Genomic DNA, 22,156 nt, shown 5'->3' on the forward strand with positions numbered 1-22,156 from the left:
TTTTGAGGAAACCTTGTATAGGGATCATTGTTGAAATGGAGAACCAGAATAATTAGTCTTAATGATCTCATTTACAGACCTAACAAGCTTTTTCCCAAGAAGAGAGAAATGCTGCACTGCTTTCACTACATAAATGCGTAGCAGTGTGTCCTGTTTTCTGCAGCTTGTGTTAGACACCTCTTTGTATGGATGATGGCAATCTTCTGTCTTCACCTACCACTGGAAGTACAAATGTTACAGTTCTGCTTGCCATTGTATCTGACAAGCTGTGCTTCCTAAGAGCTGAAGGCTAAACACAGCTTAAGTTCTGTGATCAGACACTAGAAGCATTCAAAGGAGATGTTTTATACATGAAAAAGAGATGTTTACGGAGATATGGTATGTAAAGATGAAGCAGTCCAACAGTCCCAGTGGAAATTAGAAGCAGCTCAGTGCCTCTGAAAGCTGACATGTGTTTATATATATAACACTGCACACCGATGCTACAAATCAGTTACAATAGGTACCATAACTTGCATAATTCGGTGGGAAAGTATTTTTTGCCAAGCACATTAACACGGCCCTTCCACTCTTAGTAAAATAGACAAATAGGTGATACCTTAAGGATAGGTATCAAAGGGGAGTTAAAAAAAAAAAACAAGGGAGTGGGGGCTAGATGACTTCTTTGCCCAGAAAATATTGACTTACTGGCTTTCTAGTTAAATGATGCGTGCTTCATTAGCTCTGTGCTTATAAGCTTTACTTTTTCGATAAAGGCACGAGATATTGCAAGGAAAGGAAAGGAATGGAAAAGAAAGGGGATCTATAGGGGAGAGGAAAGAAAATAATTTCTTCCTCCTCTCTTTAACATCTTTTGCTTCTGTATAGGTAACTGTGGATATATATGCTTGTGTCTATGAGCTCTTGTCTATGTGACTATGTACCTAGTTCACATGTCCCAGTGATGCTGGGTGCTTTCCTGTGGACTGGACTCTTCACAGAATCACAGAATTGTTTAGGTTTGAAAAGACCTTTAAGATCATCAAGTCTAACTGTAAACCTAGCAGTACCAAGTCTGCCACTAAACCATGTCCCAAAGTGCCACATCTCCACCTCTTTTAAATGCCTCCAGGGATGGTGAATAAGCTGCTTCCCTGGTCCAGTGCTTGACAACCCTTTTAGTGAAGTAATATTTCCTAATACCTAGCCTAAACCTTCCCTGGTGCAACTCGAGGCCATTTATTCTCATCCTATCACTTGTTACTTTGGAGAAGAAACCAACACTTGCCTCACTGAAACCTCCAGGTAGTTGTGGAGAGTGAGGAGATCACCCTCAGCCTCCTTTTCTCCAGACTAAACAGTCCCAGGTCCCTCAGCTGTTCCTTAGAAGAATCATTCCCTAGAGCTTTCACCAGCTTCTTTACTCTTTTTTGGACACACTCCAGCAGCTCAATGTCTCTCTTTTACCGAGGGGCCCAAAATTGAACACAGTATTCGAGGTGCTGTCTCACCAGCACTGAGTACAGGGGGATGATCACTTCCCTACTCCTGCTGGCCACACTATTTCTGATACGAGCCAGAATGTTATTGGTCTTCTTGGCCACCTGGGCACACTGCCAGCTCATGTTCAGCCAACTGTTGACCAAGAGCCCCAGATCCCTTTCTGCCAGGCAGCTTTCCAGCCACTTTCCAGCCAAAGCCTGTAGCATTGCACGGGGTTGTTGTGGCTCAAGTGCAGGACTAGGCACTTAGCCTTGCTGAACACCATACAGCTGGGCTCAGCCTATTGATCCAGCCTGTCCAGATCCCTCTGCAGTGCCTTCCTTCCCTGAAGTAGAGCAACACTTCTGCCCAACTTGATGCCATCTGCAAACTGAGGTTTGTGAAAAGTGAGGAGGCAAAGTTACTGAAGGTGCACTCAATCCCTTTGTCTTCCCCTCCAGCAGGAGTCTTCAGTGCTATTAGCTATAAAAGTGGTGTCAGTTTACTGGAGAGCTCACTCCATTCCTGGGACTCCTTGGCTAGATCAGGCTCTCTTTCCTTTGTCGTCACCTGGATGGTCCCTATGTCCAATACCAATGATGAGCATGTTAAAAAAACAAATTGGGGAACTCATGCCTTGCATTTGGATCAAGATACAAAGGTGAGAAAGTCAGCATGGAAAAATAGGGAAACTTCCCTAGTGGGAGAGGAGAATTTATGAGTATGGCAGGAAACCGGCTCTGCTGGAACAATAAAGAAAATGGGGTTTGCCGAGGAAACAGTCAACAGAGAAATATGTTGGAGAAAAAGTGGGTGCTTTTGTCTGTGAGGGTGCACAGAGTAGGATGAAGATGAGTGCCTTGCCTCTCACATTCCTCATTCTCCTCCCTCCTGGTCTGATTGAGTTTGTGTATTAAAATGAAGTACCCCTCTTCCAAAAAGTACAATGGACAGAATCCATCTGAATGTCAGTCGTGCTTGTGTAGCCAAGTTGCTGAAATTAGACCATCATTGCCAGCAATTTAGTGATGCGTCTTTGGGCATTCCTTTTCTGCAGCAGGCAGCAGGACGAAAGTCTCAGCATCTGATCCTAATCTCTCTAATGAAGGCTAAAATAATGTCACTGTAAAATATACTGACTTTACCCAAAAAATCTTCCTCAACAGTGAGGTCAGCAATGCAAGCACATGTGCTCCCGTTAGATACTAGATGCTGCCATTTTTAAATGTTACGTTTTAGCCATGTGGAAGGTGATTGCAGATCATCTGTCTCAGGACTAGGTTGGAATGAGATGCACAGTGTGCTCCAGGAGGTGCGGCATGGGACAGAGAGCCAGGAGTTCCTTATGTGCAACTCAGTTCCTGATGGAAACTTCTGTGATGTTGGTCAAGGCATTTTAAATGTTCCTGGCCTCTGTTTTCTCATTTTCTTAAGGAGACTAAAGTCTACCATTTCACAGGGATATTATGAGGATTTACCTTATAATGTACTTCTGAAGTATTTATAATGGTTAATCAGCTTTTCCATTATGGAGTACTTATGTTATTTGGCTGGCTTCATGAATTCACACAAATGCTATACATAGAATACTTTAGTGGAATATTTTGTGTTTGGCTCATCTGAATCACGGTTTCCATTCAAACAGAACAGTGAAATAATTTGATTGTTTTAATCTAAATTATTTTCATGAAGAACCTCATAATAAATGGTTTGGGAAGAACTCGGAGATGAAGCCTGATAAAATCATTAGGCTTAAATAGCTCATCAGAGTTGAAAGCAGATATGACTGATGTATACTGACAAGCTGCAGAATGGAAGAATGGGGGCATTTTGTAGTATAGCACAGAAAAAGGAAAAGCACTGTTTTAGCAAAGAGAGGATAATGCTGACCATTTGATGTTGTGCCAACAGCTGGCCCTGAAAAAGTTGAAGATGGAAATTTTTAAAAAAAGTTCCAAACCTTGGGAAGCGACTTCTGGAACAACCATCCAGTCGCAGGAGCTGAGGAGAAGCTGCAGCTTTTTTTCAAGATAGAGGTGCAGTCAAGTTCAAAAAAATCATCAGAGGTGTTGCCTGGTTTGCTTTCCAGACTCTTATTTCTTCAGCCACACCTATTGTCCTAGGTCTTTTCTTCAATTCTGTTACCTGTCATTAAACTTCCAGGAAGAGGTGGGAGTTCATTCTCTGTTTTCCTACGTTAATAGAAAACCCATGACCATTTAGAGAGAGATTTAATCACTGTCCCTCAAGAAGATTGAACGTGTAACTCTCTGTAAGCTAATAAGTTTGTTACTTAAAATCTCTTCTTGGCCTAACCCTCATGACAGGACGAAGACTTAAAATTTTGAAGTATTCTGATATCTTCATTCTAATCAAGTTACTTTAAACAAAGAGAAAAAATACCGTCAAAAGGTTAAAACATACAATAGTTTTTCATCTGTTGCAATTTTTTTCTAAGAAAATTATTGATAGAGTTTTATATGCACACAGTGAGAGTGTGAAATTTTTATTAGGTCATCTGCCTTTAATTAAACATAACATTTTTTCTGATCCTCATGCTATTCTAGGATAGGATGTTTTTGTCATTTTAATGGTTTCATTTGGCCATGGAATATTCCAAAGAGTTTGAAAATGCGGTTAGATTAGTTTTCCCTTAGGTTTGACCTCAGTAAAATTATCTTGCGGTAAAACTAAATTTCTTTGTCTTTATTGTGTTTATTACCTCAAGACAGTTGTTGTGTGTTTAATTAATAGACTGTGAAAAGGGGGGAGGTGGAGATTGAGTGTTTTCTGGTCTGTATGGAGTGTTTTCTGGTCTGTCGGGTTTTCCCCCCCCCACCCCAGAGAGCAGCCTTGAGTCATTCCTCCAAGAGGTCCTACTCCCCGTTGCTAAAGAGAACTGTTGTTCTGTGGAACAGGAGGGTGGGGGAGAGGCCATTTGAGTCATCTCGACTGGTTTGTCCTGGCATACGTTTCCTGCCCATAAATTGGGATTGGCAAGGCTTGTCAGTGGCAGGCGGCCTCACCGTTGTTCCGGCTGCGCCTCGCGGGGTGTTCGCTGCGCCCGTGGGATGTTGGTGGCCGCACGTGTTTCTTCAGGTTAGGAAAATGGAGACGGAGCGTGGCACATCTTACGTTGGCCCATGTTCCTTGAGGGTTTGCAGGCAGGTGAGGCTTTCGCTATCGCTTTTAAGAGAGACTGCGTTTGTAGAATATTCTTTTATAGAACGTATCTCGCAACCATTCCTCAAAACAAAAACATAAAGCGTTAGCATGGGTGCGTTTTTATTGCCTTTCCTGGCATGGAGAGCCGGTGATTGCTAATTGTTCAACGCCTTTCAGTAATTCTCTTTTTTTTAATGGACTCGCGGCGATCCCACTGCACGCAGAAGTCCCCCACGCTTCGCTTTGCAACCCATTCCCACCCTGTGCTTGAAAAAATAATATATATATAAATATTTAACAAACAGAGCTTCTTTCCGCGGCGAGGTGCCGGGTTTTTTGGTGGATTTTTTTTTTTGGGGGGGGGGGGGGGGGGAGGGCAGGGGGTGTTTTTTTCGCTTTCCCCCCCTCCCCTCCGCCCAGGGCCTTGGCAGGGGGAGGCGAAGCGGGGCGCTGGCTGTGTAAACCCAACCTCGGGGGCGAGGATTAAGCGTAATGTGCGCCAGACATTCCTCCCGCGGAGCCGCTGGCCGGTGCTGAATGCGGCCGTGTCTGTGTGAGGCGAGGGAGTTTCCTGCTTTAAATCACCAGCAGGCTCCGGCTGGGCGTTCCCGCTCCTGCCTTCTCTCTCTCTCTCTCTTTTTTTTTTTTTTTTTTTTCCTTCCCCCCTCAATGAGTGTCCTTTGTGTAACCCCGCTTAATTCAGAAAAATCCTCGGCGGCAATTGGAACTGCCCCGTCACGTGGCCGCCGCCCGCCCATTGGCCGCCGGGCGCTGGCGGGGCGCTATAAGAGCGGCGGCTCCGGGCGCTCGGCCCCGCTCCGCTCCGCACCGGGGCTCGGGCGGGCGCCGCGCCTCCTTCCCTCCGTACATCCCTCCTTCTCTTCCCTCAGTCCGTCCGTCCATCCGTCCATCCATCCCTCGGCGGGGCTCGGGGCGCGCGGGAGCCCGCCTGTCATCAGGAAGCGCCGCGCGGGTGAGTGAGGAGGCTTCGCGCGGTTAAGGGAAGGGGGAAAACGGGCTCCGCGCGGCCGCCGAGCGCGCCCGGAGGGGGCTCCCTGCTCTGTCCCCCTCCTCCCCCCCCCGCCCCCCTTTGTCGAGGAGCGGGAAGTTTTGGGGACTCCCGGCTCTGCCTGCCTTGTGGTGAAAGGGAAAGTTTTGGGGGTCTCCCGGCTCTGCCTGCCTTGTGGTGAAAGGGAAAGTTTGGGGGTCTCCCACCTCTGTTTTCCCTCCTTGCCGAGGAGAGGGAAGAAGTTTTGGGGTCTCACTGCTCTGCCCCCCCCCCCGGTCGAGGGGAAAGTCTTGGGGTATCCCAGCTCTCTCCTCCCTTGTCGGGGAGAGGGAAGATGTTTTGGGGTCTCCCAGCTCTGCCTGCCTTGTGGTGAAAGAGAAAGTCTTGGGGTCTCCTAGCTCTGCCCCCCTTGTTGTGAAAGGGAAAGTCTTCGGGTCTCCCAGCTCTGTTTCCCCTCCTTGTCGAGGAGAGGGAAGAAGTTTTGGGGTCCCCTGTTGCTGCCCTCCTTGTTGCGAAAGAGAAAGTTTTGAGGTCTCCCAGCTCTGCCCCCCTTGTTGTGGAGGGGAAAGTCTTGGGGTCTCCCAGGTCTGTCCCCCCTTGTTGAGGAGAGTTTGGGGGTCTCTGTCCCCATTGTTGTGTAGGGGAAAGAAGTCTTGGGGTCTCCCAGCTCTGCTCCTCCATCGTTGAGGAGGGGGGAGGAAGCTTTAGGGTCTCCCTGCTCTGCCCCACTTGTCGTGGAGGGAAAGGTTTTGGGGTCTCCCTGCTATGCTCACCTTCTTGTGAAGGGGAGAATCTTGGGGTCTCCTAGCTCTGCCCTCCCTTGTCGAGGAGGGGGAAGAAGTTTTAGGGTCTCCCAGCTCTGCCCCCCTCGCCTTGTAGGGGGAAGTTCAGGCGTTTCTCGGAACGCTGCCTGGATAAAAGGTAACTGCAGCACGTGTGGCTGCCACTTCCTTGCTGCGGTGGCTGCTTTCTCCTTCCCTGGAAGGTGTGAGAGCGCGGTGCTCAGGTGTGGAGGGGGGACTGGGGCTGCCGGCGGGCTCTGCTCGGCTATTGTTTTTCAACGGTGGAAGCCGAAGTGGCTTTAAATCACCAGCTAGGCACGTTCGTGGCAGAATCGCCGGGTTTCTGCATGTTAAAACTCGACAGAGCTTCCCACGTGCCTGTTACTTAATTTCCTCTTAAGTAATTAGAAAAAAAAGTCAATGTCATATAGTTCAGAGACATTACTCTGTTAGAGGTAAAAATATGGTGATGTTCAGTGTTGGTTTTTACTCCGTTCCTGAATATAGCGTGGTTCTAGAAACTCTAAAGAAACCAACTTACTGTGTGGGTGCATATAAAAATGTTTCTTCCAATTGTATCTGAATATGGTCCATTTAATTGTTGAAAACTGCCCGCAAGTCATATGGGAAACAGTAGCGCCTGTAATATGTTGTAGATCTTTGCCAATAAAGAGTGGCTATATCATGTGGAAATTCTAACTTCTGTTTCAAATCTGCTGCTAACTGTGAGATGCGTTTTTTACTTTCTGTTTGAACTGCAACTTCAAGATGCATTTAGAATGCGCTTTGGTTACAGGTTAAAAGGTGTCATCCAGAGTGTGCTCATCTCAGTTGGTTCTGATGCTTAAGATACTGGGTTTCTTATTTTTAAATCTCTTGCTTTAGTGCGTCTCAATTCCCCATATGGAGATTTTTCCGAAAAGGAAAAAAAGCACTTAGCTAGAGTTGAGAGTACATTTCTGTTATGAAGCTTGTCTTAATTGTTTAAAGGCCTTTCTCTCTTTCCTAATACAATTTTCGGAAGCTCTTTGAACAATGCTGTATTTAAAAATAGAACTCAAGGTTGTTGTGTAGCTAAATTTATCGTGAAAACGAGTAGGAAATGTCTAATAAGAGAAGCAATAAAAAGAAGAGATTTTGAGATAAGCATGCCTTCTAGAGGCACTATGCCTTTGCAAATTGGGAAGAGAGTAACCCAGCTTTTGCCATCAGAGTAGTCTCCTTAGCTCAGGTGTGGCCGGACACCACCTGAGTGAAGTGCTCATTTTTAGGCTTGAGAAAACAGCTCTGAGGTTCTGCCATTGTGGCAGTGCTGGGGAGCAGCTCCCTGCAGCTGGGTACGTTTTTACTTATAGATTTACCAATTAAAATTCCAGAGGAAGAATTCATAAGGTTAGCATTCTTGCCAGAGGTCCCCCTGCTCCCTTCCCCCCACTCTCCCAAAAATAAAAAGCACATACTACTCTGCTCAAGTAGTCAAAGCATGAAAAAATGTTACTGAAGTTGATTTGTTGCCTATTAATAAAATGATCAGGCATCTCCCACTGTGCTTCACTCACCTGTTTTGAAATACTTGTATGAGGTGAAAGCTGACTGATTTAAGCATAAGCTGAAATTTGGGGGAATTAAATAAACCTGTTCCAGTCTAATTCTGTTTAGATCATGTCTGTTACTTTTATTTTGGTTTGTGTCATACTGTTGACTGTTCCAGTTTATTCATGAAAATAAAAATCTTGCGTTTTGTAGTATATGATCTCATGCAAAACCACATTTTATACTCATTCTGTTAGTGTGTTTTTGCTGGCTGTTTTCTGTGAGTGTACTTAACAAAGCTATATGTCTTAAAAAGAAGACACTTAAAATTACAAAAGGCTGAGAGTGGAGAAAAATCTGAAGTTAGAACTGCTGCAAGTAAATCTTGCATGTATCATAATAACTGCTTTTATTAATTATTGAAAGTGGTGCTGCTTGACTGATGTAGAGAAGGGCAGAAATGAGAGAAGCATAGAACTAGCTTTTTTTTTTTCCATGGTGGCAATTGTAGTTTGTGTCAGCTGGCATCTTAGCTGCTGAAAGGTTTATGTGGCTGGTTAATTTCTGTCCTTGGTTTATTCAGTTGTTTAGTAGCATTTCTGTAGTGGATAGATGCTCTAAAATACTCTGATTGTGTGGATAGCAAGACAGCATGTACATGTGGTGATGCTCACATGTGTGTCACAACAGCACTGAACAGTGCTGCCCAGAATTGTTACACAGCAGCGAATTCTGGACTCCTTATTAATTTTGATATTCTTAGACAATGTGCTGGTGCATGACACATTTCTCTCCATTTTCACATGTACATACGCCCACCTCCTGGATACAGATAACTTTCCAACCAAATTGGTTTTCAAGTGAGGGAGATCAGAAATCACTCTGATAAATGCCATGACCTATGGAAATGTCTGATGTATGGTGTGTACCCCCTCCCCTCACCTTGTAGCATCTTGAACTGGTTAGATTACATGGGTCATTTCAATGTCTGAATAGATTATTTTTCTTTTTTTTTCCTGATAAAATGTAGTGGTGGGGGTGTTGCTTTTGGTAGTGCTATAGTTCACTGCCTCTTAGAACATTACTCCTCCATCCCACTGGAGTTGTTTTTAGGGTTAGCTGTTATACCTCTGGATAACCTGAAATTGTGGAAAGCTTTTGATAGGCAAGGATGATTGTTTCTAATCTCTGGAGACAGGTTATGTTTATTATGTAGTAAAGGGAAGGAGTTGCCCCTTGGTTTACTTCTCTGGACTGTAGTTCTGCAAGCAGTAAGATTCCCAAGATTTCCATCTCCTCCCCACACCCCCATTCTGCTGAGATTTGAAAACTGGATTCTTTGTGGAAGCCGTTCTATATAAGCGCAGAAACATTTTGTTCACCCATCTGTAACTTTAGTACTGCAGATAGTTCTTCTGTACCTATACCTGTTAGAAATGCAGTGCAATGTGACTGAAGTAGTTTTCCCAGGGGGGTGATCAGGCTATTATCTCTGATTTGATTTGTTCTTACGAATTACTTAACACAGCAAGAGCTGAAAAGTTGAAATGATGTTACTTGTTTTCTTGGGATTTGTGAGAAAGAAGAAACGCTTTTCTAAATAAACATGTAAGAGACATGACACGTGTATAGGCTTGTGACAGGCTGTTAATATTGCTTTAAATGTATTACTGAAAATGCTCAACACCAAAAAAAGTTTAAACCTAGGTTACCAGGTGGGCAGACTGAGGTGGAGTGTGTATCTAAATGGTTCTCTCCTACACACAATAAATGTAGTCATAGTGGCTTCAGTTCATAATTCCAAAACATCATCATCATCTCATTTCTGTGAATATCTTGTATTACTCATAAGGGCTGATGAGCAGTAAAGATTTAAATCAAGTGATTTACTGGTACAAATTGTAGTGTCTTAGAAGTTCAACAGTCACAGGACAGAAAATTTGCTTTTGTGGCTCAGATGGGTGAAGCAAGGTTTAAGAATGAATTGACTCAAGAAAACAGAGTTGCAGCATGGCTTTGAAGCTGATGATTGGAGTGATGCCCTACAAATAGAAGCTGTGAAAATGAAGAAAAACCTATACGACACATCGGAGATTCTCTGGATCATTGTCCTGTGCACCCAAAGGGTTAGGCTAACTGTTATTAAGAAATTCCTGGTGGCTGTATTTCTGACCTGTTCTGAAAGTTATCTGACAGGGGCATATTGTGTGATTCCATGCAGGAAAGCTTGCCTTCTGAACAATGAAGGTGCTGCCTAACCTGACTGCTCCTAGTGATAAGTTTGAACTGCAACTGCTTGCCCGAGAACAACAGTTTATATCTCCTATTCAAGCTGATAGGCTTGTGCACTGTTACCCCTCACTATCTCAAAGTATCAGATCATCTTGTTGCCTAAACAGAACTTAGGAGAGGTGGGACCAAGCGTGGCACATGGGGGAGTGCTGTTTGTAGTCTCACAGAAATTATTCTGTTTCTAGAGAGTCCGATTTCATTTTGAAGGTGAAAATTTTCATCTTTGACCATAGTATGTAACAGCTGGATAACATGCGTCTAAGTTTAGGGAAGAAGTTGTAGCTGTTCTTTTTAGAAGTATACTATATTGGCACAGCTCATGCTATGTATTATAAGATGAGGATATTGAACCAGAGAAACTGATGATCTGACAGAATTATTGTCTGGAAACACTGACCAGGCAGTATTTTTCTGAAGTGGAAATACCTAATTTTGCGTACCCCACTTCAGATTCTTCATTACTCCTAAAATGTGCTTTATTTTTCTGTTAAGGTGCTTCATGAGTGATCTGTTCCCATGTTCACTCAAGAAATAAAGTAAGTTTTCTAGGCCAGAGTAGTTCTATTACAGGTTTTTGCTGTTATTTTACTGATCATGCTCAGAAGCTGTGCTTTTACCCTAGTGTTGTATGTATACAACTTAAGACATTTTTGTATGACAGCCAGCCATGCCAAACTCTGGTGCATGCATCCATGTTCCTAATTTCTTGGCATCTCTAAAGGACTTTCAGAGAGGAAAAAAACCTCTTAGTTCTGAATGCATGAATGTTTATTTTTTTTACAACAATGCATGCTTGCTTTTAGTACTAGATAGCAATGCAACTCTGTCAGTGAATCTGTGGGTTGAAGTTATTCTCCACATAATGTAAAGTTAAAGTCAACAGCTTGAAAATATTTTTATTGGCTTTCTAATGTTCATTCTAAACTGCATCTTTGCAATAACTATGCCAATGCATGTACAAGTACTTTCTGCGGACTTCTGGGTTCCCTCTTACCCATTGGCGTGTGCTACTGATAAGTTATGCTCTGTAGTTAATGTGATGACTTACCTGTTTCATAACAGTCTTGAACCACATCTTTCACTTTTCTTCGTGGCTGGAATTATCTAGTATAAATAGGTACACAGTGCAGTACAGTTTTGTAGCTGTCTTGATCACGGTGAAACTGCGTGTTTAAGTTGGTGCTCATTTTAAGAGCAACATCTGGTCTAAATTTTGAAGCCAGCTGTTCACACCTTCAGGAAAATGTTACAGGTCTGGATGACTTGTGAATAATTAAATATTTGTATTTTACTAATCTTTTGCTGCCCTTGCTTAACAAGTATGTGGTTGGGCAATAAGCATGAAATGTTTTTTATTAGTAAATGTTGCCTGTATCTTCACTGAAAATACTTTGAGTAGTTGTGGTTTTGAGGGGCCTGTTTTGCTTTGTCTTCTTCATTTGTATTGAGGGGGGTGGCACACTCAAGTTAAACAAAACCCTGAATAATGCTGTCGAAAATATTTTAGAAGAACAGACTTACATAATGTTTGGATACAATCTTCCTGTAAATTTCAGGCTAGGTTAAAAGCTATGATATTGTGATAAGGCAGGCTCAGCATTCTTAAGTGTGCTTTGCAGAATGGGATTCAAATGCTTTCAAAGGGAGATGAATGTGTGAATTCATGAACATATGATAACATTTCTGGCTTTGTATAAAAAGGGAGATATTTGTCAGTATCCATCTGTGAGCACAAAGAAGGGAAGTTAGTGTGTTGGGAAATTGGTGAAAAAAGGCATGGAAAAAAATCAGGTGTAAGATGAGATGAAGTACTTGGCTATCCTGGTCGTTTCAGGGGGCATTTAGAGAAATTGAAAGCGTGGAGGACTTGGTATTTCTTGAACTGTTTCCTTATGTTAGTTAACACATGCAAAGATTAAACTTTCAGGCAAATCTTGTGAGTTGAAATTCTCTCCAAATTCATTGATTGGTGAGATGACAGCCTCTGCATGGGGGGAGATCCTCGAACAGCATCAACAAATACTTCACTCTTCAAAGCTATGGAGTTAGCCAGCCTTCCAAGGGAATTGTGAGGGGTGTGACATGCAAATACACATCATTAATAGCTACGCTTGTAGTACCACTAATCACTTGTCAGTGCATAATTCTTTCTAAATCAGTTCAGTATGTCTCTTCAATAATGTGAGGGTATTTCTTTAGATGCTTGATAAAGCTCTGACTTCTCAAAGTAAATTAGGGTAATAGTTCAGCTGGATACTGTTTATGCTTTGCATGCGTGTGTTTCTAATAAGAATTTTGCTCTGTGGTTACTACTGAGCCTCAAAAATGAAGCGTGCACTCGACATAGGCACTAGTAAATGGAAACAGTTAATGTTATCATCAGTAATTGGCACTTCCAATTTATCTCTAACGATAGCAGAACCATCCTCCAGGGTGCCAGCTCCCCAAGCGGGCAGGTATTTTGTCGTATGAAATTACATGCAGGCAAAATGCCTGGTGGGGCTTGGTGGGTGGCAGCTGAAGTACGCAAGCTGTGGCAGGGGCTGCTGCAGCTGAGCTGGAGCCGTGGCTGGGAGAGCTCTACCCCTCCACCGAAATTCCTCAGGGGAGGAAGGAGTGGATGGGAGGCCTCCCTCCCCACAAGCAGCTGTGGAATGAGAATGAAATCCAATGTTTATTCTTTCTTCCGGAAACTATAGGAAACATAGTGTTCATGTAAGTTGCATAATAGTATTTGCAGTTGTGATAGGGAGAGCCTGAGTAGAGGGCAAGGAGAGAGGGTTGTTAGAAATGCTGATGCTCTTGGAGAGGAAAAACTACAGCGTGGGCTATTAAAGTATTAAACCGCTTTATCAGGGAACTATCTTGATCCTTGCTTATGGGAATTTTTCTTCTGGTTTCTGAGAATCCTTTCAAGGTTTTTAACCTTTGATTAGTAGGTGCCAGCTAAACTATGCTGCAGTGCAGCATCATTAACACTTGGGAGTCACTGTTAGCATAAGGAGACAAGAGGATGTGCCCTGTGTCTGGGGTGAGAAACTGGGGGTCAAGTGGCCGGTTTGTTTCCACTCTGCAGCTGGGCTGCTGCCTACTGTAGGCAGTCTTTTGGTGGAAGTTTTTTCTTTTTTCTTTTTTTCCCCCTCCTTTTGTTTTAAAGGGAGTTGCTCAATTGAATGCTACTAGTTGTCCTGTCTTCTCCACTGTTGTCGACACCAGATGTCTAGCTTTGCTTTGTAATGCTTGGATGTCTTGAGAGGTTGAAATTATTTGATACCCAAGCCTTTATCTTCATGTATAGAACATAAAAATGCTGTCATTCATCAAACAGGTGCAATGTGAGTGAGGCTTTTAATAGTAGGACTGCTTTAACTGGACTATCACTTGCCTCTCTGGAATTGCTTAGAAACTGTTAGTTGAGGCATATCAAACAGGTATATCATAAATAAGTAATACAGCAGCTGGAGAAAGCAAAAATTTCCTTTCACGTTCAGAAAACTGAAGTGCTTTTTTGAAACTGGTTTATGGCTCTGGGAAGAATGAACCTCTGGGACTGTCTGAGATCCATAAGTAATGTCAGGGAAAGTACACTGATGTCAGGATGATGTTCAACGTTTCAACTGCCTTCCTGGTTTTGTTTGGCTCTCTTCAGTAAGCAGAGTGATAGGGAGGAATGGTTCACTTCTGAATGTAAAAAGCGATGTCTTGTCTTCTAGTAGGTACATGATAACAGCAGCAAGGCTACTGTAGGTGATGCCTTTATGTAATAAAAACTGAGATGTACTGCTTATTTCTTAAGCTACAAAAGAAACCTCTTATGACTGTTATGTATCTAGATATCTCTTTCTTGGAAATTATGTATTCTTGGAGCACTGTTATATATCAAAAATTCCTCTGAAAGATAGGCAAATAATGTAGTGGAAAATGGGTACTGAAGGTGGCATTATATTTGAATAAGAAACCTTTAATTGTATCTTAACTGTGAAGTGCTATAGCATGTCTTGCTCTCATGTTAAGTCACAGAACATGTCTGTTAGTTTATCTGATCTGGTAGGGAGCTTAAAAAAACTGTATTGACAAGCAAAGTGCTGTATTTTCCCCAGAAGTTTCTGCCTGAAGAGATGTGTTGTAGCCAGAATGCCCCTTGGTAAGGTAAATGGTAACTTCAGAGATTATGACTGGTTTAGTTTGGGTACTTTCAATGTACTTACGATACCTGATAAACTGGCCTACACGAACTTTATAACTTCTTGGCTGAGGTTGAGAGCGTGTAATTCTGTGGTGGACGAGCAGTATGCAATTCAATACCACATAAGTATACATCAATTAAAAAGTGCCTCGATATGGGCAGGGAAGCTTAGTCAAATATTCCTTTGGGGGTGGGAGGAGGACGCAACACACTTGTATGTTGTAGATAAAGTTGCTTCCTCATGACAGCCTGGAGAGCCAGAATCATTGGGAAAGCTATTCCCGGGATGTCAGGTTAATGTATGCTTTTAATGGATTGCATTCAAAAGCCCAGTTAGATATGAGCAGCAGAGTGCTTTAGTCAGACCGAAGGTGTCTTCTTCCTGGAATCCAGCATTTACCTTCCCTAATCTGTTTGGTGTGGAGTTGCTTCTTTGGTATCTTGTGCTTGTAAGTGCAGTCTTTATGGAATTTAGGAGAAACGCGTTATGCTTTTGGGATGTGCAAATAATCAAAAATTGTTTAAAACTTGCTTAGTAGACACGTTGATTTAAAAACAACACACCCACTTCATATTGATGCTATTCAGGGAAGTGATTCAGTGCAGTTTCGGTGGGTTTAAACAATGGCTTAGTGGCACACCTATTTTGTAGAAAGCTGACTTTTAAATGGGTTGCTTGTTTTGTACAAGTCTATACATAGCTAACAGCCGCAAGGTGATACTTGGTAAAATACATGTCCTGTACAGAACCTCCTTCGTTGCATAGTATTTTCCCATGCACTAGAGATTGCCAAGTGAATTGGAAATATTGAAACTTAAAGGACCCATCATTCTACTTTCGGAGCTGTTTAATCTTGCAGTACAACATAGCTAGGAATGAGGTTGATTCACACACAGTATGTACAGTCAAGTCCATTTAAAATGGTACAGTTGGTTTTATTTTGCACTCTACACACAGGTTGTAATAGCATGCTAGCTCATTTGTCTTTGGTATTTGTTCATGGCCAGTTTGAGTTACAAATAGTAAAATACACCACAGAGAGCTCATGGTTTTGAGCTCTGCTTACAGTCTTCAGTTCTGTGCGTAAATTTGTGTTCAGAAAAAGAAATCGTAGAGCTAGCACTGACAGTGAGTGGCAGCCTGTTGTGATAAAGATGTGTTGTGAACACACCTTCATGCAGAGCACTGGCATGTGGGTACAAAATCCCTAACTGAAGTATCTCAAATGCAGTGAGCGTCTTGACTGCTTTACCCCTGCCCATGTGCATCTTGGGCACACATCTGAGAGTGACTATGCAGTGGATGGGTACTGTACAAATGAGTCAGTTCCTGTTCCTTTGACTAAAGCTTCGTTAGGAGTTCTCAAAAAAGTATTTCAGAATGTGGATGTGGTCAACATAGTCATTTTCCAGGCATCTTAAAGGAAACCCACATCAACTGTGAAAGTGAACTTTGAACTCCTCTGTCCTGCCACTAACAGAACTCAAGCGGTACTGGATAGGAATACCAGTTTGCTCCAGTCTGTCATCCCTCGCAGTTTGGACTTCTTGCCCTTGAGATTAAGCACTCAGTTATATTTCAGAAGAATTTCCAGTGATGCATGTGTGTTTGAAAACTTGCTGTTCCACTGGTGGTATGTCAGCTAGACATGTAGTTAGAAACGGCTCATGACAATCTTTATGCTACTTTTAATTGTTTAGCATGCTTAAGTAATACTGAAAACGGTTAAATCCACTAAAACTTGGTAGTGTCGTTTCCCAGTTATTATGGCAAGATGTGGTGCAAAAAACAACTTGTACTGCACCTCCTAGGATTTAATAAATAGTTTTGGCTGAGGAAGGCATCAGTCATTAAAGGAGGGGGCTCTTCTTGAGGTGTCAGATGGATTACTTTCACTGGAAATGTTTGTCTTTTACTCTGAAGCTTTGCCTGTTTACAGTGGTTTATTTTTAAACCATTTACCATAGCCTTCCTGACTTAGGCAGTGAATTTTTTGTACATATAGTGCTTCTGATGTATGTGTTATGCAAGCTCATAGGCTGGAATCAAGGTTCTGAATGGCATTATCTCCAAAATGACCGTTTTAATACACTTCCTCTAGTTATTGATATGTGCAACACTGCCATCTAATCGTTACCTTGTGCTGATGTTTGTATTCATATAGTGCACTGGATTTCCCCATCCGTTACCTGGTGATGCTGCATGAGGCATTCTGCCAACGAAAGGGAGATGTTTCCCCTGACAGCCTTTAGAAAGCTACTACAGTGGCATGGTAAAGTAAGTCTCCAAGTGGCAACATGTGCTTCATTTAGAAGAAAATGTTACGACACAGCTGATGGGGGGAAAATGTTTTGAACCTGTGTTGGAAAATATAACTCCCAGGTCTCTTCTCTGGAGACCTACCTGTGTGTTATGTATAGTGATAACTGTGCTGTACAGGTAGAAAGCAATTAGAGTAGAAAAGCTGTGTTATCCATAATTCTACAGATTGTAAATCACTGTCTGTGCTTTCTTAGTAATACGTTCAGGTTTTCTTACAGTTTTTGACAGGAAAAAGGAATTTTGTGCATTACTTCACACATTCACAGCAGTAGTTGAATCTCTTGCCAGGGGAGAGATAAGAAGTAAGGCCTAGTCTGAAGCTGATCATGCCATTAGCAGACATAGAATGGAAAGTCAAGAATGCATGTCATCCTTGCTGTGTATCAGAAGTGTTCGTGTTCGAGAAGTGTTCATTTTGGGCACCCCCCTTCACCTTTAGAAGAAACTAAGGATTAATGAGACTGGCTATTTGACAGTAGTTCATGTGTTACTGCTGTGTATTACAAAATAACAGGCATATCTAGACTTTACTGAATAGTTTATTGAGAAAAATCTACCTACTTTTATTAACATATCCTTTAATAATAATTAAAATTTTAAACTGGTATTATAGTACAAAGATATCTTTCCCTTTTCTTCTCTTCATCTGATAATAGGAATGAGAGTATACAGGGAGAAATCTAAATTTAATATGGCTATGTTGTAAGTTTTCTTAATGTCACCTTGACCTGTTATAGAAATGCGATTCTAAAGGTTTTGCTTCAAAGATTAAATTTAATTGCAGTAATCTGACACATTCCTGACTGTTGTGCAGTTTCTTTTGCAGTGAATGTAATTTTCCTTCCTCAGGTAGCCTTGCTTTTACATAAACTACTTTACTATGAATGAGTATAGCTCTCTGCCACTTGTTTCCTGTGCTTATTACAGAGACTGCTGCTGATTTTCTTTAGTTTTTTAGGCAAACAATGTGTACTGACTTGTCAGTACGTCTTGCAGATGTAGAGAGGCAGAGACCACCTCACTTTTTAAGCCATCTTTTTTCTGAAGTGTAATCTTCATTCACAATAATGGCGCAAATGCGCATGTGGAATGCTTGGTCTGTATCCTCTGCTTGCTGATTCATACTTGTTGGTTTTGAGTTTTGTGCTTTTGAAATGTTTTTATGGTGTTTAGATGTACAATAGGGTTTTGGTTTGGTTGGTCATCCTAATGTCTGCTTGGATGCTTGGTCTTTAAAGCTCTAATTTGAGAGTAAACTCTGCCATCACTTATCCATGCTGTATTTTCATTAGCAAAAAAACCCCTTTTGAATAGAAAATTGTTGAGTTGGAGTAGGCTTGATTCAAAAGAATTCAGAAGGCTTGTTTACTGTAATGTACTGTGAATAATGCAGCTGCTTGAATACCTTAATACTTGGAATGAGAAAGCAAACAATCCCACAGAACTCGTAAAACTTCCAGAGAAGTACCTAGCACTTGCTCATGCTGTACAATAGTGTTCTTGGAAATAGTAAAAACTACATTTGCATTTGGGATAAAATGTCCTATTAAGCAGCTGAATTTAATGACGACTAATGAACAGACATTGCAGTAAATCAAACTGGATGAAATAGATCTGTTATAGCCTATGTTTCTATAATGTAGCCTGTAGTCACAGTCTGTTTGGAGTTGGTTTTAAGTATATATTAGGAGCTTGGAATAATGGTTTCTGAGTAAGTTCTGTAGCTAGAGACTGAAATCCTTCCTGTGTATGTCATAGTCGCTGCACACACCCTTATAGTAGTGCTTACTTGGCACAGGTCAGGAGTTCTCACAAGACGCTCCAATTAAGATCTGCTGTTGCAATGCAGCATTCATAACTCTCCAAGAAGACCTTCTTAAATTGCAGAATGAATTTAACAATAGTCCACCACTACACACTGTAGTAATAGTGGAGTGTTAATCTCAAAGTTTTTGTAGAAGATATTGCTTTACTTGCAGTTCAAAATTGAGACCACCTTGTGATTGGTGTAGTCTACTGGTTTGTAGTAACCTGAACCTATTAGCAATCCATGCAAGATAAAATATTACTGGTATTTCATACTATTCAGAATTTCCCTTAGAGAGTCCTTTTTCAAACCCACTGGTTTGCTAGGCCTTATTATTTTTTCAGTATTGTGAATTCCTGTTAACCATAGCCTCTGTCTGCCCTGAATAAATTTGCCTTCTTCACCTTAGTGAAGGACAATATTACTTCTCATTTGTCTGTTGCGGATATATTTTTGAACCTATGAATATTCTTGAGATATTTCATCCCAATGAATTGATACTGAAGTGAGCTGCTACTTCGTTCTTTCCAGTTACCTTTTACACAGCAGTAGTCCTTGGCTAATTTTTGTCTTTCTTGGAGATGGTCTAAAACCAGTTCATGTTATGGAAAAACTAGAAGATAATCTTGGCAGAACTCTTGAGTGAGTAAAAGAGCCTGGAGATTGTATCTGCTGTGGGAGAAGCTTCTCCATCTGGGGCCTCCTCTATTCTGTTTTCATGGTAGTTATCACTTGCACAAAATATTTCCAGAAGCTCATACTTCTTTTTGGGTTCTGTATTTTCCCTTTTTGAGAAAGGGATAAAGAAAAAGTTAAATCTTCATAGTAGATTGTGGTCATATACTTTTTGACCTATTAAGTTTGTGGCTTTATGGTTTTCCTTCAGTATACCATTTGTCTACCTCTTCTAGTACTGGGTTGCTGAACTAAGCCAAAGTAATCTTTGTATGTTACAAGTAGCCTTTAATTTAGCAGCAGCAATAGTAGCAGTATTGTCAGCATCTCTTGCAGCCTTGAGGCTTACCCCAGACTTTTGTGCCTTTTTACTTTATTGTGACTTTTTCTGAAAACTTACTGCTTAGTGGTCAGTATGCACAGACTACTTTTGCACTGATGGATGCAACCATTTGTTTTGCCTACTTTTTAATAATCTGGATGATATCAAGCATGAGAGGGTGGTCTGGCCTTCACTTGTATGTGTCACTCAAATGTCAATAGTCTTACTAAATGACTCTGCTGATGGCCCTTGCATTGCAGTCCTAGATCCAAGTAGGTCTTTCCGCTTAAATGCTTGAAGAAGATAAAGTCGTACGGGCAGCCATCTATCTCCCTGGCAATGCACTTGTTTGTCCGCATTTACCTAATCTTGTCACTTGTGTGGAGGGAGGGGGCAAGGGATCGTCAATTAAATAGTTGTTTCAGTAAGATACAATCTTATTTTCCTATGGAGCCACTGTATTTTAAAACTATCCCACTGGCTAACTTACGAAGCTGGATCTGTGTGATGACTTCTACAATATGCCTAGAAGTACCAATTTGGAGCAAGAAATTTAGTATCTTTAAAAGTATTTATCAGCTTTGATGCCACTGTGTCCCTTGCTCATCGTTATTTCTGCTTTCACAAGTTAAATATAGAATATTGCCTGTCCAGAGCTATGTGAATTCGTGTTTGTAACCTGTGTGTGACTTGCTGGTGTGTATTACTTCATGCAGATGTAATATCAGTAAATATTAGCCCTGGTTCTGTAGAATAGACATCTATTTTAGGAGGCTTCTTAGTGTGTTATACCTGTGCTCTTCTGCTTTGTGTAGTTCTAGTCAGCGTTTATGGCCTAGAGGAAGGAAAGTCATGTGAGCTGTGGGATAAACATACACATTTAGGTCTGTGGCATAGTAGCATGCTGTTGTCATGTGATAATCTTCAGGCTAGATAAAATGTGTCCCTGGCTTTCAGATGTCTCTTGTAAAGCCTTCTTAACACTTAAAGAATCGTGGTCCTTGGTTTTTGTTGTTGTGAGATTCTTAATCTTCTAAAGTGTACTCCAAATTATTATCTGGAGTACAAATACTGGTTTAATTTCAGATTTTCTGAAGACCTTAACTACATCTCTACTGTAATCTGGGAATTATGTTCAGATTTCCAGGCTTCTGAGGGCTTTAATGTTTCCTACTGATTTTTTTCAGATCTCCACCTTAACAGTACTTAAGGTGTATGGTTTTGACTCTTTGATTTTCATGTGGTTAATGTAACCCTTGGACTTCGCTAACATTGTGTAACTTGGTCCTTGTGTTCCCAACATAGAACTTTCTGTTGTGTAAGGTAGCAGGTGTGACGTTTGAGTGGACTTGTTCTCTTTTTTGTTGGAATGGTTCTAGCCTTTACCAGAAAAAGAAGGTGACTGTCATCTTACTATGCGTCTTAGATGGAGAAAGCGAGTCCTTTTCTGAGTCATAAGGCAAAACTACTCCCAAACCACGCCTGGAGTCCAGGTTCCCCATCTGGCAAGCTTACAGCTAATTAGTCTAAAACTCATATCTAGGTAGTTTATCTTCTTTATCCAGCTTGTCCAGGTCCACTTACAGGGGACAGAATTCCCTGTGGAATAGTAAGGTGGTCAGAAACATAACAAGTTCACAACATAGATGTAGTAAATGTCATAATTGCATTTGATTGAAACTGGGGTGAGAGGGTGGATTTATGTCCCCCAGCTGAATTCATTTCACAGGAGGGCAATTAGGAGAGGGTGGGGTACAGGACAGTAAACTTATATTTGCCACCCTGCTATTGCATATTAGGGTGTAATACACGGCCAGGTGTCTTTGTAGCATCATCTCCATAATTGAATGATCAAGTGCCTTATACTGCACAAGTAACATATGAACGCTATTTTCCTTTGAAGTAAGTACTAACTGCACTTGGAACAGTAATTATCTTTAAACTAGGTCCTTGAGGAATGTACAGGATTACTCTGGTGCTGGGAATTAGTCTTTGGAATTGTTGCCACTTGGCTTGTTATCCAACTTCTGGATCAAACTTCTCCTGTCCCTAACATGCTTTCAGTTACTTCATAGATTGCTGTTTTACATTGGTATTGTCTTCCCTGATATTCTTTGCATGTATGTATCCAGTATGAATAAATGACTGTTTCTAAAGATGAGGGTCCCTATTTTCCACACTGACTGGATACTATGTAAACCAAACTGCATGGTAGCTTGAATTCCGTTGTGTAGTAGGGACATAGTGGGGCTTTCAGAGCCCGAGCATCCAAGGTTATGTGCTGTTAGGGGTATTGAGAAAGTCTTGAGTAAATTTGTCCAGCATCAGAATTTTATTAGTATTTAGTCTTAGAATTTCAGCTGGGTCATATCTGCCCTAAAAGTACACTAAAAATAGGTATTTTGTGCTTAACCTATTTAATTTCTACTCATTGGATAGCTAGTCAGATTGTTAGTATTCAGAATATTAGAGGTGTGCTGTTGCAAGGTGCATGCTTGCTGTTTAGAGAAAGAAAGTTAAGCTAGCCAGAGATCTGAGAGAATAATTCTCTGACACTGTATCTTGCTTAGCATCTCCACTACAACAACATTGTTATGAGGT

At 41.6% G+C, this 22,156-nt stretch overlaps 1 long non-coding RNA gene across 2 annotated transcripts in view; it reads left to right on the top strand.

Annotated features, from left to right (window-relative positions):
* Positions 1-22,156, top strand: part of LOC138729174 (uncharacterized) — a 79,623-nt gene that overhangs the window by 49,796 nt on the left and 7,671 nt on the right. For both annotated transcript variants that reach the window (XR_011338845.1, XR_011338844.1), the window contains one exon: positions 16,594-16,706. This is a non-coding gene — a long non-coding RNA (uncharacterized lncRNA). The remainder of the gene's footprint in view (positions 1-16,593; positions 16,707-22,156) is intronic.

This window comes from Phaenicophaeus curvirostris, chromosome 1 (genome assembly GCF_032191515.1).
Source record: "Phaenicophaeus curvirostris isolate KB17595 chromosome 1, BPBGC_Pcur_1.0, whole genome shotgun sequence".
Lineage (NCBI taxonomy): Eukaryota > Metazoa > Chordata > Aves > Cuculiformes > Cuculidae > Phaenicophaeus > Phaenicophaeus curvirostris.